At 36.9% G+C, this 12,483-nt stretch overlaps 1 non-coding gene across 1 annotated transcript; it reads right to left on the reverse strand.

The window, feature by feature from the left end:
- Window positions 1-2,895: 2,895 nt before the first annotated feature.
- On the reverse strand, window positions 2,896-3,002 carry LOC144229347 (U6 spliceosomal RNA). Its single transcript, XR_013334467.1, has one exon. It is a non-coding gene; the product is annotated as a U6 spliceosomal RNA (small nuclear RNA).
- Between the last annotated feature and the right edge of the window lie 9,481 nt (window positions 3,003-12,483).

Consider the following 12,483-nt stretch of genomic DNA (forward strand, 5'->3'; position numbering starts at 1 on the left):
CCCACCTCCGTTCCAGCAACCTTCAGTTTAGCTTTAGTTAAGAGTGTCTTATGATTTGTTTCCCTCTCTCTCTTTTTTTATTATCCCTTACCCTATGTTCACCTGTTTTGTTTCTTAAATTCTATATATGAGTGAAATCATATGGTATTTGTCTTTCTTTGAACTGAGTTACTTTACTGAGCATAATACACTCTAGCTCCATCCACATCGTTGCAAATTCATTCCTATTCTTCTAACCTTCCTTCTTGGACTTTGTGATAGATTGTCACTGAAAGAAGCAGTATTATGGTGGTGAGGAGACAGACCAGTCCCCAGTCATAGAGAGAGCCCTCTTTGGGCCTCTGTTTTGCTGGAGAGAATAAGCAGCACTTGAAAAGAAGAGTACTGCCTAGATTCACTTGATAACTATGCCAGACAGAAAGCCAGCAGGAAGGTGACATCCTGTCTTTGATACAGCACACAGGAGCTTGGACTAAGTTTTTTGGAAGCCATGGAAATTAGATGCTTAGCTCTTCTGTATGGGAGCATAATAGACTGAAGGTCCCAGCAGCTGCCTCTTTGAATCCCACTCTGCATTCATAGTCATGAACTGCTCCTAGCCAATGATGATGGGCTGCAGGGATACCAATGCAGGTCCATTTTTGTGAGACATGGGACTCCTTTACTGGCAGACAACTTTGGCTTGAAGACTCTTGATTGGCCTGGCCCAAACTTACTTAGAACTGTGCTGAAGTTTGAGAGTCTTCATAGCTAAGACTTCTTCCTTCCATCTCTTAATCAGTGGGGTGAGACCTGTATTGAAATTGTGGTTTGAAGGTTTTCTCCATCTTCTCCAGCATAATCCCATTTCTCCTTCAGATATGTTTCCCCTAATTAATATCTCACATGTCTAGTCTGATCCTTGGGTCTGCTTCCCAGAGGATAAAACTAACAGTCACAGATTATCCATGACTTCGAGTCAGATGGCTTCTTCAGTCTCAGAAAAGAAACAGTGAGAGCTTGATTTCCTTTAGGGATGATCAATGTATATGCCTCCCCCAAAACTTATGTCTCTTGGACATCTGGGGTGCAGTACAATAGGACGGCTATGAAAATAAAATAATATTGAGATCAAGGCAAGGCAAGGATTACAGAGTAAGTCAAAGGATAATCAAAGAATTAAAATTAATGTTTTGATCAGCAAAGAGTATAATTGATGTCACAAAAGAGATTGATTGATGGAGGATCTATTGAAGAGTTCTCCCCAGAAAATAGAGATGAAAACCATGAAAGAGCAAATCATAATAGTAAGAGATAGAGACTCAAGGGCTAACATATTAAGTAATATGTGATCTTGAAGAAAAGATGAGGACTAATAAATAAAAGAGATAAAATAGAGCAAAACATTCTTCAGCTAAGGAATGAACTAGTTGCACAGATGAAAGGGCTTCCCAAACTTCAAGTTAAATTGACAAAAGAGCACTGCAGCTGCTCGAATTTTTAGTCTAGTCCTTATCTTTCAAGCAACAAGATTTTTTTCACATTTCTGAAGGCTTTACTCCATTCAATCACCCTTACATCCTTAAAGTGGGAGTTCAGACAGGTTTTGTCAAACTTTATGTGAGTTATAAGGAAAGCAGCCTTAGGACTCTAGATTCATTCTTTGTCCATATTAGGAGAGCCAAACTGATGTTAGCTACCAAATTGCTGTCTCCTTTCCAGCGAATTCCTTAGTTATCTTCCTTTCAACCAGCTAAAATAGACTGTTTAACCAGTAGACCAATTGACAACTGAAGATAAGAATTACAGGCAGACACTTGGGATACAGGCATAGTTATTACTGAAGTTCTTCATAGGACATAATTTGTTCCCTAATGACTGCCTCCTATTGAAGGTAATCAGCTTTGCCCACAGTTAGTATTGAAATATGCTTGGGAGCTGTATTAGTTTAAAATTTCAGTTGTGAAGAGTAGGTGGGGAAATAGAGGAAGGGGAAATACAAGAAATAGAAATGGGCTTTTGTCCTGAGTGTTCTTTGGTTTTGTTATTTGCTTGTTTTGTTGTGATTCCTTCCTTCCTTCCTTCCTTCCTTCCTTCCTTCCTTCCTTCCTTCCTTCCTTCCTTCCTTCCTTCCTTCGCTATTTAGGCAACCTGAAGTTATCTACACTAATTCTCTTCCTAGCATAACTGCTAATTTAAAAAGCCCACTATGACAAAGATTCCACTTTAAATAACATATCTTACCTTTGAATGGAAGCCTGTTTTGTTCACCCAGCCTTTGTATAGGATTTAATGAGATTTGAAAGGAATAACTTTGTGAGTGTAACAGACAGGAATCTTGGTTTCAAGCTAATAAACAGAAGCTGACTGATTAAGCAGAAAAGTAGTTGAGATGTTTGAGAAGTTGATATAACAGCTGGAAGGACTAGAAAACCAAGCTTAAGATGAAGCTTGTAGTTTTCAGTTATCACCTCCCAAAAGGATTATAAGAGAAACCTGTTGATAACAAAAAAAACTAAACTCATTAGACCTACAGCAGTAGGGAGAAGACAACCTGGAAATATTCTTAATAGTATCTCAGAAGGGGGAAGTCAGGGGTAGATATTCCTAGGGTTTTTGGTGTCTGAGCTGAATGATTTTAACACAGGTGTTTTAGTGAGTGGAATTGCTTTGGATTGGACATGGCTTATGAAACAGAAGCTTTGGACTGGTAGGCAAAGCGACGCAAAAAGAGTCTTCAAGACATTCTTTTTTTTTAATTTAATTTTTTTTTTTACAAATAGTTTATTGTCAAATTAGTTTCCACATAACACTCAGTGCTCATCCCCACAAGTGTCCTCCTCCATGCCCATCCCCCCCCCCACATCCATCAGTCCTCAGTTTTTGTCGGCATTCAAGAGTCTCTCATGGTTTGCCAAAAATATGGAACGCTTCACGAATTTGCATGTCATCCTTGCGCAGGGGCCATGCTAATCTTCTCTGTATCGTTCCAATTTTAGTATATGTGCTGCCGAAGCGAGCACAAGAGTCTTCAAGACGTTCTTAACGAGTTATCTGTTAGTCTGACTGAGGACACTCATTTAGTTGGTTTCATCTTATTTTTCAGCAAATATTTCTTGGAGCAAGTAGCTAGACTATTTTTGCTAGTTTTCAGTACCAATTAACAAAGGGAAGGAAAGGAATGCTTGTCCCATATTGCTTATCACAGGAGTAGGGAAGCGTGTGTGACCCCAAACCTGCTTAACTAGGGACAGAAATTTATGTATCAATGTCCCCCAAATTGTGCTTCCGAACCGTCCTGATAAAAATGCATGACTCTTCTGTTTCACCAAGCATTAGAATAAACCATTTAACTGCCTTATTGAAATTGTATATGTACTGGGAATTCTGGAATGCAGGTAATCATTGTTATTACCAAAAGCCAAATATATCTGCCTTTGACAAAAAAAAAAAACAAAAATAGAGTTGCTCTAAATTATGGTCTTGCACATGTATATCTATCTGATAGAAGTGGAAGTTAGCTCTCAAGTTTGTATCTGAGAGAGGCAATTCCATAAGGCAAAGATTTTGGGTTTTCTGGATCTTACTGTAGATATTTGAACACAAAAGAATTTACATTTGCTATATATAGCTAGTATGTTGAGAATACCTAGTATCTAGAAAGTATAACCAAAAATTCTATTAACATTCATCCCCTGTAGGTCTAATTACAGCATACAGCATTCATCCATCCTTAAACAAATTAGTAATAGCATCAACTACAAAGGATTGATTATTTCTAGTATAATTCATCTATTTCTTATAAAAAAGAAAAGGAATATTTTTCTTCATGAAAGTAGAAAACTCCAATCTTATCAGCTATTGTAGCCAACTCTGGGTCTGAATTCCTGGAAGATAGCCATTTCTCCTTCAGCTATACCCTTTCATCTTAACTTTCTGTCTCATTTTGTAAACTTTCTGTGTCACTTTGTCATGTGTTAGTGAAATAGATGAGAAATCAGAAAAGAACAGGATTATTAGCTAAAATGTATAAACATGTACATGATACAGAAAGGAAGAAAATATGGATATTTCTTTCTGCAAGACCATCGATGTTGACAGCATGGCATGCCTCTTCACTACCATTCCACATTCTCTCTGTCCTAAGGTTGCCAGGATTCTTTGCCTAAAGAGTTGTATTGGTAAGAAGATTAGGCTTCTGTAACAAAAAAGATCCAACAGTAAGTCAGTGACTTAAAGGCATTAAAACTCTCTCTTTTATGAACACAGTATTCATTCAAGGTGAGCATCTGATAGCACGTCACTTCCAAGATGCTCCAAGCACTGCTATTTCTGTCCGGCAGGGAGGAAAATAGAGATATTCATGGCACAGGATTTCCTTTTAAGCAAACAAGATGAGAGTGAATACATCACTCTTCCTCACATTACATTGGTAAGAATGGCAGTTGGGATATAATGTCTCTTGCTGCACAATCATGCATCCTGAATAATGGAGAAAATGGCCTTGGGGACATAACTAGCTGTATCCACCACGTGAAGTGATTCAAAACTCCTTCTCCCTATCTGTGAGCCTGAGAGGCAGAGACCAGGTAAGTGATTTGTTACCAAGATTCAGACTTTCTTCTGAGAGACTATTCCATTTCCTAGACCAGTGTGTAGGGAGTTAAGATGCATACATGTTTGGCATTCACTATACAATGTGTCTGCCAAGCTATATTTATCAGTCATAAAGATGATATTTGCTTCTCCATCTGCAAATAGTATTTCTGCTTCTCCACTCATGCATTCAGTGGGCTCTACTTTAAATTATACCAATCTAATCAAAGCCATGATCACCTCTTGTCTAGACTATCAGAAAGACCTCTTTCTTGCCCCTGCCTGCCTGTCCTCTACTTGCCCCTTTGAATCCATTCTTCATACACAACCAAAGAGATCGATCCTCTTAAACATCTATTTGATTATATATCGCTATGTTTAAAATCTCCAGTGACTTCAGAACACAGTCTAAGGGTGCAGCATTCCCACTGAATCTCCTGATGTCATATCCAACTATACACTTTCTTGTTCTCTCTCTCCTAGCCACCCTGGCCTCCTTGCTGTTTCAGGATTCACTAAACCTGATTTTCCTTATAGCTCTTTCCATTTTTTATTCCTCCTGTGCTATTCTTTCTCACAGGTAGTCTTGTGGCTATTTCCCCTGCTTTCTTCAAGTCTTTCCTTGAATATGACCCTAACATTGGGTTTTACTCTGGCTGAATTGTATAAACCAACATCTTCTACATCTCATATAAATTATTTTTAAACTTTTGAAACTGTCTTTTGAAAAATTTGCCCTGTCAAAATTGAAATTTTATAAATGTTCCAAGAAAAAAAGTTAGGCAGAAGACAAGGAAGGTAATTTTCATATAGAAAATCTATAATGGTTTGCTTTCTTCTATTTGTTTTTTTTTAAATAGCTGAGATTTCTTTTTCTACTATTCTTGATGAAATACATGGTCAGTTTTTGGCTATTTTGAAAATGAAATGAGATACAGATATAGATAGATATAGAAGTAGATATAGATCCTCTAGACTCATCTATTTCAGTAGTTAATTTCAAACAAATAGGGCTTGTGTTTATGTTTGCATCTCACTATGCTTATACCTCCTCCTAGGAGAACAATTTTAATTTTACAAAGAATGTGTCTTAGCAGAGGGTTAGATGACATCTTTCTGCCAAAGTTAGTGGTATAATTAAAATGTGTATGAGGCAGATAGATGGCAATTGACTCCCTGTGGTTCCCTCTAATATAGATTCCCTAAATCACAGGCCTTGGTTATGACTACAGCAGTGTGATGCCTTCCCCTAACTACCTTCTTCACAATTGCATGCACCATGCAGAGGATGGATTTTCCCTTACTAGCTGCCGGAAAGCAAAATGTAGTTCAAGGCCTAAAAGCCATTTTATACATTTTCTTTAACTGAGGATATACAATAAGATGAACGTTTCAAATTCATGGAAGAGGCAATGGTCCTCCACTTCCTATGAAGTAAGTTTTAGAAAGTAAAGTGATACAGTTTCCAAATAAGTTAGCAAAGGCAAGCTGCTTTGGATATCGCAATTTAATGGAATGTTACCCCAAGTCAGCTATGTCATGAGAGCTGTCAATTCTTAGCAGAAGACAGAATTGGATGCTGGTAATTGAACATGAGAGCTATAAAGCCAAAATCATAAAGGCAGACCACCAACGCTTAGGTCTTTTGAGAGGAAAACCTTTCAGTAAGTGACAAAGAAAAAATTGTGTCAGTTTTTACTAGAGTTGCACAAATATATGACCTAACACTGAGAATATCCCCCTCAGCTATGTCTGAACAATAGATGTGATGTTCAGTGCAGCATTATTCATGATAGCCAAAATATTGGGGGGAAAAACCCTTAAATATGGGTCCAGAGACAAGAGATAAATGGTGGTGTATTCATGAAATAGAATTATATATAGCAATTAAAACTCATGAATTAGAGGTACATGCAACAATGGGAAATGAATCTCACAAACAGAATGATAAGGAAAATAAATTAGACACAAAAGAATCCTCAAAGTATGATTACATTTACAGAAAATGTCATAACAGGCAAATCAGCAATGCTGGAAGTTTGGATAGTGGTTATCTTTAGAGTGGATGTAATGAGGTATGATTGGGAGAGGTTATGGATAAGGCTTCTGTATTGATGCCAGTGTCTATTTCTTGACTTAGTGTTTACAAGGGTATTCACTTTAGTATAATTCAATGAGATTTATATATTTTTGTTTTGTTTACTATTCTTTATGTGTGTTACATTCCAGTAAGAAAAAGTTTTCTGAAATGGAACACATAATCTGTTTGAAAGGACAAGTTAGTAAAGTTCTAGCTAATAGAAATTGTTATGGTAGCCCTGTTGAAACTCAAGTGTTTGTAAATACAAGCTACAGCAAAAACAAATAGATAAATAGTAGTCTCCTAAAGCTACATTAATATAAAATCACAAAGGGGGAAATTCTGCTTGTGACTGAAGTCACTTTAGCCTGCTAAGAGATGGAGACTGCTCTCTTGGAGTGGTTACCTTATAGTTGAGAAAAAATTAACTGTTTTGGATGCAGAAGTGTAGTCAGCACTGGGAATAGTGTAGAAGGAGACAGCAAGAGTGAGGTGAATTGCTCTTTGTAGAAAAATATCAGGAATAGAACTGGGGGAGTTTAAAAGCTGGCAGGTGGGAGATGGAAGTAGACATGCATTGGGGTTCCTGTGTCTTCAGCATAGTTGAAAGCACGGAATGCAGACTCTGTTTCCATCTAGTTTTATATGATGCAAAGAAAAGGAAACAACAGCAAGAGGTATGGGATGGTCAATACTAAAACAATAAAAAAGCAAAAATGGGAAATAATAGAGTGTGAAAAGTAATGTAGAACAACATAAGCCTCATCTAAATAAGCAAAGCCTACCAATACTAAGAGAGAATTAAGTGGCCCTTCTTATACAAGACAGAGTTTGGGCCATTCTGTATATATTTACAGGTCAGAGTGATTCCAGCAAGCTGAAAGATTTAGAGACATTTGGGATACATAAACATTTGCATAGTATCTATAACATAACACCTTTTACATTTCATCTGTATGTATAACTGTAAAACAGTTATAAACCTGATTTTATACCTAGAGGTATTATGACTAGGCCAGCTAAGTCACGCTTGTCACTCATGGTAAGAAAGTGACTCGTGTACATGCTGCCAGTATATGATGGAACCAGACATCAAAATAACTCTTATTTTCTTTCCACTCTCTTCGTTACCTCAAGATGATCAATAATTTCCAATCTAACTCCATGTAAACTAAATTTTGTTATCTTTAACCTATGAATATAATATTTTTTTCATTGGATACAGGTATGGCACAAATTCTGTTTCATTGTAGCTTTTTTGAGAATATCTTAAGTCTGATGTTCATAAATCCCAGAATATAATAAAAAAAGAAAATTCATTTATTATTCTCATAATTCAGAGATATTTTGTATATGTGAATAGAGTAGACTATCTGTGTAGGTCTCAGATTCCATATCAAAGTTCTAAGAAAGCAAGGAGGAAAACCTACTCCTTCACAGAGTGAAATTTATTGCTAAAATTATGTTACTGAACATCAATCCTTTATTTTAAATGTTAAATTGTTTAAGTGTACCGATCCCCTTGGAAGTGGTAACAAATCAGTGAGCAGTCACCTTAGTAATAGTAATGCTTAGTTTCTCAAGCATTCTTTAGGAACACAGAACAAGGCCCAAGCTTTGGAGTGAAACAGACTTGGGTCAGAAGGCTGAAGGCCAGCTTTGCCACATACTAAATGTACCTTAAGTTGCAGTGCTTCTATTTCCTTAGTTATAAAAGGAGAATAATACCTAATAGAATTTTTGTGAAGATTCACATTTATAATGTAGAAAAACACCCTAACACAATATCTGGTATATGAGAAGTAAATAAATAATACCAAAATTGAACAAAATCATGATGGTGCTAGGCTCTGTAGGCTGGTAAACTATAGCTTGCATAAGAAATCTGGCCTACCACTTGCTTTTATAGATAAACTTTTATGAGAACACAACTATGTCCATTGTTTATGCATTATCAATAATTACTTTCAAACTCCAACAGCAGAGTTCAGTAGCTGTGATAAAGACAAAATGCTTGTTGTACAGCCCACAAAGCTGAAAATATTTACTGTCTGGCTTCTTATAGAAAAAAAAAGTTTATTCCTAGGGTACAAGGAAAGAACCTTGGTAACTGGACCCTGAAAATATCAACCTTTGATGTTATAATTTTTCCTATAGAAGAGACATTGATACATAAAAGATCAACTTATAGAGGCACCTGGGTGGCCTAGTACGTTAAGCGTCCAACTCTTGATTTCAGCTCAAGTCAGATCTCACAGTCTGTGAGATTAAACCTCCCATATCAGGCTCTGCAGTGACAGTGCAAAGCCTGCTTGGGACTTTTTCTTCCTTTCAGCCCCTCCTCCACTCGTGTTTGTGTGTATATGTGTGTGCTCTCACGTGTTTGTGTGCGTGCATGTCTCTGCGCACATGTGCTCGCTCTCTCTGTCTCTCAAAAATTAATAAATAAACTCAAAAGGGTCACTTTATATTACTTTAATTTGAAATAATTATTAACAAAATAATTATTCTCTCTGGCTAGAGTTTTTGCAAATGTTGGCACTAGCATAAGAAGTTCAGACATTAGTTTGACTAATCAAAGTCATTATTATTACTGAAAAAAAATCTACAAACATGTAAAATAATCATATAAGACTTTCTAACAATATCCTGTACTTAGTGATTCGACTGTCTGATCATTATTAGCCAAAGGTGCATTATGAAGATAGATTGTTATCTTTTGTTCATGTAAAAACATTAAAAAATATATATAGTATAGGGGTGCCTGGGTGGCTCAGTCTTTTGGCCTCTGACTCTTGATTTCAGCTTAGATCATGATCTCATGGTTATGAGATCAATCCCCATATTGGGTTCTGTGCTGAGCATGGAGCCTGCTTGAAATATTCTCTTTCTCTCTCTCTGTCTCTGTCTCTCTCTCCCCCTCCTTTGCTCACACACACACTCTTTCTCTTAAAATAAATAAACATTTAAAAAAACCTAAAATTTTCTAAGAATCAACTTTTATCATTACGGTTTAATAGCAATAATAGTATTAAAAACAAAATTAAGTGCTTACTATTTGTTGGTCTTGGAGTTAGATACTAATCTCTAATTAATAAACTATTACTCCATCTGAGAGATGGAACACTATCTAATACTTTCGTCATGAAGTTTTATGTTTTCTGAGCTTTTCATCTTTGTTTCATGATTAAAAATAAACCAAGAACTTTATAAAACTGGAAAGGAAGACAAATGTAACTACCTAAACTCATTTACTTATCTCTGCTTCAACCTTTGTAAATGAGAAGTTTTGGGGGCAATGCTTCAAAGATAGTCAATGATAAAAATAAGGGAGAAAGGAGCCCAACAATGAAGTTACCATTGATGAAAGAGAAAGATACACGAATAAAAATTAATAGCCTAAAGAAGCAGAAAATAATAATCTAAATAATCATCATCACTAAGGTAAGAAGGCTTCATGCAATAAAAAAAGAAGGGTGATTACAAGTCATACACTATCTCAAGGGCAATAACCAAGTGGAGGACAGGGAAGATAATGAAAACAGAATTCATGCAAATAACAATGAGTTTGAAGAAGAGAGCCATGAAAATATATTTGGCTTCATCAATAGGTATAGTGAGAAGGTAAATAAAGGTAAAAGAAAAGATTGTCAGAAATAATTTTAGTAATGGGGCGCCTGAGTGGCTTAATCGGTTAAGCGTCCGACTTTCGCTTAGGTCATGATCTCGCGGTTTGTGGGTTCGAGCCCCGCGTCGGGCTGTGTGCTGACTGCCGGCTTGGAGCCTGGAGCCTGTTTCGGTCTGTGACTCCCTCTCTCTCTGACCCCCCCTTGCTCACGCTGTCTCTCTTTCTCCTAGAAATAAATAAAACATAAAAAAAATAAAAAAAAATAATTTTAGTAAGAACATGATTGATGCAACCAATTTGGAGTTGAAAGGGAAATATATTATTTTCCATGTTTGTATTCCAAAGAGAACTGTCATATGGCTAAAAGAATGGAATGTGAGATGTGTAAAATATAATTGAGAATAACTCATATTCCACATGTGAGAGAGAAATGAAAAGAAAGATAGACAGATTACATAAAGCATCATCAAAACCTTTACCATTCTAAAAAGGTCTCATGTGTTTCTTAGGAGGTGACAAGGAGGAGGTTTCCATGAGCAAATAGCTAAAAAAAAAATTACCAAATTTACACTAATAAACCAAGGAAAGTAAAGGCAAAACTAATGTGGGTGTCTGTCATAGCTTTAACCCTGAGAATCCCACTAAACCCTTCAGTCCTGGGCAAATCCTTGGTATTCAGACCCTACCAGAGAAACTGACATAATAGCCATATTTCTTCCCAGCAAAGAGATCCCCTCTGCAATTCATCTGCCCATTAACAGAGAGCACTTAGTCCACAAAAACCCTTACCTTAATGCCTGACCATACAGATCAAAAAACCCTCTCTTCTGTACAAAAGCAAGAGAGATAAAGATCCCATGGGCATCTCCTTCTGCCCACAGTATTCTGGATGAGAAAGAAGGGAGATTGACAGGGAAAGCCACTGATTAAGATAGAAAAGATCTTCAGCAAGGGTTTTTTCAGTATCACTGAAAACATTCCAGCCCCTTCCAGCTAGCCTTGGAGAGAAACACACACACACACACCACCACCACCACCACCACCAGTGTATTTATTTTGATTATTTCCACTTGACAAAAAAAGGAATTGATGGAGAGATTAAATAACTTATCCCCCTCTCCCGAGTATTATAATAAGAATCAGGATTTGAATTTGGTCTGCCTGGCTTCAAAAGCATGTGTCCTTAATTGCTCTGCCAATGCTGTCAAAAGAAACAACAAAAAAGATACTTTTGCTTTGAAAACAGGGATTCTTGGACAGTTGACAGCATTTATAAAAAACAAACTTAAACTTTTCCGCCTGCTTCCCTGAGTGTCATTCCACCTGCAAGGAGCTTGCTCAGAGCTCCTGGCTCTTGCTAAGTTAGCACTGCCATTGTCATCTCTCCCTGGCCACCATCATGATCCTCTACAGGGACTTCATCAGCCATGATGAGATGTTCTCTGATATCTACAAGATCACCCATTAGCTGATGGGTGATGCCTGATGGGTGATGCCCGATGGTAGAGAGGAAGATGGTCAGTAGGACAAAGGGTAACTTTGATGACTTGCTCATTGGTGGAAATGCCTGTGCTGAAGGACCGAGGCCAAGGTACCATAAACACAGCTATCACTGGTGTTGATATTTGTCATGACAAACTACTTGCAGGAAACTAGCTTCACAAAAGAAGCCTAAGAGAAGTACATCAAAGATTACATGAAATCAATCAAAGGCAAACTTGAAGAACAGAGGCTAGAAAGAGTAAGAACTTTTATGACTGGGACTGCAGAACAAATCAAGCATATCCTTGCTAATTTCAAAAACTATCATTTCTTTATTGGTGCAAACTTGAATTCAGGTGGCCTGGTTGCTCTGCTGATATGATTTTCTTTAAGGATGGTTTAGAAATGGAAGAAATGTTAACAAACTGGCTGTTACTTTGGACAGATCAACTGTTGTCATAACTGGCTTATGTCCTTCATCCACAAAATACCAAGACTTGGACAAAATGGGACTGATATCATCTTGAGCTCTTCATCTGTTTTTACCTTGATTTATTTGGAACAGAGGCATTGTTTTTAAGGGAAAAAACATGTTGTATAGGTTGTCTAAAAATAGAATACATTTAAACTAAAAAACAAAACAGAAACAAAAATAAGAAACAAGGAAAGACCTTTTCCCTGAGGAGACTTAAGCTTGTTTAGAAAGTATTTCAGTAAT

Source organism: Crocuta crocuta, unplaced genomic scaffold (assembly GCF_008692635.1).
Source record: "Crocuta crocuta isolate KB4526 unplaced genomic scaffold, BGI_CrCroc_1.0 scaffold263, whole genome shotgun sequence".
Classification (NCBI taxonomy): domain Eukaryota; kingdom Metazoa; phylum Chordata; class Mammalia; order Carnivora; family Hyaenidae; genus Crocuta; species Crocuta crocuta.